We start from the raw sequence: 6216 nt of genomic DNA, 5'->3' as shown, positions 1-6216 counted from the left end.
CGCCACCTACTGTACTGGAGTGTGGGCCAAAGACATACTATACAATGCAAATAATGTCACCACAGATCTGACCATCAGAGTCGTTTCGTGGATTTCTGGAGACTGCTGACACATCAGCAGCTGAGCTTCAACATAAAATCCTGGGCAGCAAAGAGGATAATGGGCTGGATATTTCAAAATGTCGTGGGCAGAGGTATGATGGAGCGGCTAACATGAGCGGGGTCTAGTCGGGTGTGAGGCCAGAATATCCGGAAAAGAGAAGCTCGCTGTTTATGTGCATTGCTCAGCGTACAATCTTAACCTGGCTCTCAACGACTCTGTCTAAAATGTGCCAGAGATGAAACAGTTTTATGATACTGCTCTGCACCTTGTTGGGGCAAAGCATAAAGAGATGGTCAATGTTGAGTGGTATGTTTGATTTGGCATCAGCAAAAGAAAATGTAACTCTAAAAGGACTGTGTCCCCCCGCTGGTCATCTAGATATGAGTCCCTTGCCACCCTGAGATACAGATATGTGACGTAATGAAGGCCCTCACCAACATTGTGCTTTTAAGTGACAAGAAGGATGAGAGGGATGATGCAGCACTGAAAAAGAAAACAGAAAAATGTAGTTTTATTTTTTGTCGTTCTGCAGACTAAGGTTTTAGCAAATGTGAACGTCGTCTCCAAAATGCTACAGGCCAAAGACGCAGACCTGCACAGAGCAGTCAGCCTACTCAAGGACATTATAGAGGTCCTGTCCGGATTCCCACAGGATTTTGAGAAGGCCAAAGTCACTGCAAAGACCCTTGCCGACAAATGGGGAGCTCAGAGCGCATTTGAGACACTCGGAGAAGGAAGGTGAGGTGTCATTTTGATGAGCTATGTGAGGATGAGTGACTGATGGTGAGAGTAGTTTTAGAGTAAACTTCTTTAATGCAAATGTTGACATCGTTATCCACCAGCTGTCAAACAGATTTAAAAGTCTATTTGACTCCAACCGTCCCACAATATTAACACACAGCCTTACCAACAAAATAATTTTAATTTTAAGGGAAATATGGGTGGTGATAGGGGCCCGTAATTGTTTTTGGCACCTGGGCCCGTCATCATTGAGGTACGCTACTGTTCCACATCATATAATATGCCTTCTCCACATCAACAGAGAGAGCCACAACAGTCTTCTTGTTCACCTGAGCCTTCCTGACCTCTGCTTCAAAGCAGAGCACTGGGTCCATAGTTCCCCTTCCGGAACCCACTCTGATGTGGCGATACTAACCCCATGCTCTCCAGGAAGTACGTTAGCCCCTCTGCAATCATACATTCCATAATCTATTGGTCAATAGCTTGATGGCTTCTTTGGGTCCTTCCCAGGTGTACCTGTGGATGTATTTCAAAGCCTACCTTCAAACTCAGTGACTCTTTGCTTGACATCATTGGAAAATCAAAAGAAATCAGCCAAGACCTCAGAAAAACATTGTAGACCTCCACAAGTCTGGTTCATCCTTGGGAGCAATTTCCAAACGCCTGAAGGTACCACGTTCATCTGTACAAACAATAGTACGCAAATATAAACACCATGGGACCATGCATACACATCACGGACTAACTGAAATGGTCCACCCACAGAGACAGCGTGGTGAAGAAGGCACAGCAGTGCCTCTTCAACCTCAGCAGGCTGAAGAAATTCAGCTTGTCATCAGAAACACATACAAACTTTTACAGATGCACATCGAGAGCATCCTGTCGGGCTGCATCACCGCCTTCGGTATGGCAACTGCTCTGCCCATAACTGTAAGGCTCTCTAGAGGGTAGTGAGGTCTGCACAACGGATCACCGGGGGCAAACTACCTGCCCTCCAGGACACCTACAGCACCCGATGTCATAGGAAGGCCAAAAAGATCATCAAGGACAACAACCACCCGAGCCACTGTCTGTTCACCCCGCTATCATCCAGAAGGCGAGGTCAGTACAGGTTCATCAAAGCGGGGACAGAGAGACTGAAAAACAGCTTCTATCTCAAGGCCATCAGACTTGAGATAGACCACCACTAACATTGAGTGGCTGCTGCCAACATACTGACTCAACTCTAGCCACTTTAATAATGGAAAAAATTATGTAATAAATGTATCTCTAGCCACTTTAAACAATGCCACTTTATATAATGTTTACACACCCTACATTACTCATCTCATATGTATATACTGTACTCTATACCATCTACTGCATCTTGCCTATGCCGTTCGGCCATCATTCATATGTTTTTATGTACATATTCTTATTCATTCATTTACACATGTGTGTATAATGTAGTAGTTGTGAAATTGTTAGGTTAGATTACTTGTTAGATATGCATGGTCGGAACTAGAAGCACAAGCATTTCGCTACACTCGCATTAACATCTGCTAACCATGTGTATGTGACAAATAAATGTAATTTGATTTGCAGCCGTCATACCGCTCAGGAAGGAGACGCATTCTGTCTCCTAGAGATGAACGTACTTTGGTGCGAAAAGGGCAAATCAATCCCAGAGCAACAGCAAAGGACCTTGTGAAGATGCTGGAGGAAACAGGTACAAAAGTATCTATGTCCACAGTAAAACGAGTCCTATATCGACATAACCTGAATGGCCGCTCAACAAGAAAGACTCCACTGCTTCCAAACCACCATAAAAAGCCAGACCACGGTTTGCAACTGCACATGGGGACAAAGATCGTACTTTTTGGAAAATGTCCTCTGATCTGATGAAACAAAAATAGAACTGTTTGGCCATAATGACCATTGTTATGTTTGGAGGAAAAAGAGGGAGGTTTGCAAGCTGAAGAACACCATCCCAACCGTGAAGCACGGGAGTGGCAGCATCATGTTGTGGGGGTACTTTGCTGCAGGAGGGACTGGTGCACTTCACAAAATAGATGGCATCCTGAGGATTGAAAATTATGTGCATATATTGAAGCAACATCTCAAGACATCAGTCAGGAAGTTAAAGCTTGGTCGCAAATGAGTCTTCCTGTCACCCCCTGACCCGAGAGAGCCTTTTTATGTCTCTATTTTGGTTTGGTCAGGGTGTGATTTGGGTGGGCATTCTATGTTTTGTTTTCTATGTTTCTTTATTTCTGTGTTTTGGCCGGGTATGATACTCAATCAGGGACAGCTGTCTATCGTTGTCTCTGATTGGGAATCATACTTAGTAGCCCTTTTCACCTCCTTTCAGTGTGGGTAGTTATCTTTGTTGGTGGCACTTAGCCCTGTAAGTGGCACAGTTGTTGCATTGTTTTCGTTGGTGACATTTTAAATGAAAGGAAAATGTACGCTCACCACTCTGCACTTTGGTCCTTTTCTTTCAACGGCCGTGACACTTCCAAATGGACAATGAACCAAAGCAGACTTCCAAAGCTGTGGCAAAATGGCTTAAGGACAAGAAAGTCAAGGTATTGGAGTGGCCATCACAAAGCCCTGACCTTAATCCTATAGAAAATGTGTGAGCAGAACTGAAAAAGCGTGTGCGAGCATTGAGGCCTACAAACCTGACTCAGTTACACCAGCTCTGTCAGGAGGAATGGGCCAAGATTCGCCCAATTTATTGTGGGAAGCTTGTGGAAGGCTACCCAAAACATTTTACCCAAGTTAAACAATGTAAAGGCAATGCTACCAAATACTAATTGAGTGTATGTAGACTTCTGACCCACTGGGAATGTGATGAAAGAAATAAAACCGGAAATAAATCACTCTCTACTATTATTCTGACATTTCACATTCTTAAAATAGAATGGTGATCCTAACTGACCTAAGACAGTGAATTATTTTACTATGATTAAATGTTAGGAATTGTGAAAAACTGAGTTTTTAAATGTATTTGGGTAAGGTGAATGTAAACTTCCGACTTCAACTGTATATATTCCCTCTCCTTCAGTCATTTGAAACCTCCAATCCCCTTTTCAGGCTCTAGGGCCTGAGAGAGTGGGACAGCACGAGTCAGTAATCTGTAGCTCCTCAGATGTTAAGTCTTTCAGATCCAGGATTAGCTCAGCTGCAGACACAATGTCAATCTTTCTGGACTTTTTTTCAACTTGCGCAGTGCCGTTTACCACTATTGTTCTAAAAGCGACATAGTCTCTCACAACCCCATCTTTAAATCAAGCCTCCCCTAGTTTGGGAAACAATGCCTTAGACTGTGGATATAATATTGGTGAGGTGATATACTGTGTGTTTGTAATACATATCCATTTGTTGTGTATAGAAATTATAAAGTGATCAATATATTTTGTGTACAAATAATGTTTAAAAAGGAAGAAAACAAAATTGAAGCGATTTCGAGAATTCCTCTTCATGTAACATTCAGTGGATTGATTCTTCATATACAGTTTGACTTCCCACTGCTCCAGTCTCTTCCTGTATCCTCAGTGGATTGATTCTTCATATACAGTTTGACTTCCCACTGCTCCAGTCTCTTCCTGCTACTCAGTGGATTGATTCTTCATATACAGTTTGACTTCCCACTGCTCCAGTCTCTTCCTGTATCCTCAGTGGATTGATTCTTCATATACAGTTTGACTTCCCACTGCTCCAGTCTCTTCCTGTATCCTCAGTGGATTGATTCTTCATATACAGTTTGACTTCCAACTGCTCCAGTCTCTTCCTGCTCCTCAGTAGCGTTGGTAAATCAGCGAACAAAAGCAAGGACTACATGTTTAGTACTGTGTACTTGTCCTATAGTCAATGTAATACTACCAGAGGTACCACTAACTCTGTCTGTCCCTCATTGCAGTATATATGGAGCTCTTGTTCAGCTACCAGTTTATTCATCCGTGTTGAAATGTGAAGAACAGTTCATTGCTGCTTCAGCATTGTATCTTGTCATGACTTCACCTCTATCCAACACCAAGAAGCCATAGTGGTTCACTTCAGTTGTTCACCTCTTCTCCCAAGTCCACCCCACCACAGTGTCCAGTTTAATCATAGTAATATAATACAAATATATGCCATTTAGCAGACGCTCTTATCCAAAGTGACTTACATTCATGTTTGGATACATTTTACGTGTGGGTGGCCCTGTGAATCAAATCCACAATCCTGGCATTACAGGCACCATGCTCCACCAACTGAGCCATCCAGTTCCTACGTCCCGTATACATTATAATTAGCATGTGGTTAATGGCTAGTGCTAGTGGTACTGGCAGCCCTTGGCTATTGGATGTGACTGTGTCTTCTCAGTGTGTTCTCCCCGGGTGGCTGACCAGAGCAGAGGCAGACTAAAGAAGACGATGATGCCAAGGCTGAGGGTTACACTCAGCAGTGCCGCCCCCAGTGTGTTGGTGAAGGTGATGGGCAGAGAGTACGTGAGGAGCCACGGGCGTCGCGTCACCATGTCCTGCTCAATGGCCTCCATCTGGAAATGAGTGCCGATTATGCCGAACACGTGGAACAGTTGGTGGCTGTGACCTGCAGAGGGTGCAAAAGGACTGTGGTTAAATACCTACAGTAACAGTGGTACAGGAGAGGTACGAAGCAGAACTCAACGAGGAGAACTGTAACTGGCCAGCAACAGAGGAACTGGCCTCCCAGCATAAGGGGGAAACAGGAAGGCACAGTGAGACCCAGAGGCAGTGATATAAAGACGACTATGTTGTTTTAATTCTACATATGTCATACCACTAATGTCAAGCCAGTGCTGATCAGTATCCAATGTATTACCACAAGTCTTGCACAATACAGTGACAAATCATTCTGAAATTAATCAAACAAGCAGCCTTCTTCCAGATAGACCATGCACTTTGACCATGTAGTCGGCTGCCGGGGGCCAGGCGCTCTGGTAGGTGCTTGGCGAAGAGGAAGGTCACAAGGAGGCCAGGGGCGATGTGGGTGTGGTGGAGGGGGTTGGTGTTGTTGTCAGTGCAGCCCTCACCCACACAGAGGAAGAGCTGTCAAAACACTGTAGAATGTATTAGCTCGAGTCACGTGAAAAGGCTCTTGTCACAGTCATACACATGGCTGTTGAACCAGAATAGAATTGTATGTACAGGATTTAAGAACTGTTCAGAAGCAGATGAGCGGGACCAAGTAATGGGCGTCACTCTAAAGCGGGAAGGTGGAATAAACGAATCAGGAGTAGGTTTTCTTGATTGAACACAGTTCTCTATTGAGGGCATTTGGTCAACAGAAACACTCCAACGTAATCAATGAAAATCTTCCAAGGAAAAACATACATCTTCTCCAGATGAAACAGGAACACAATAG

The sequence above is a fragment of the Oncorhynchus masou genome, unplaced genomic scaffold (genome assembly GCF_036934945.1).
Source record: "Oncorhynchus masou masou isolate Uvic2021 unplaced genomic scaffold, UVic_Omas_1.1 unplaced_scaffold_824, whole genome shotgun sequence".
Lineage (NCBI taxonomy): Eukaryota > Metazoa > Chordata > Actinopteri > Salmoniformes > Salmonidae > Oncorhynchus > Oncorhynchus masou.
This window is presented reverse-complemented; position numbering follows the sequence as displayed.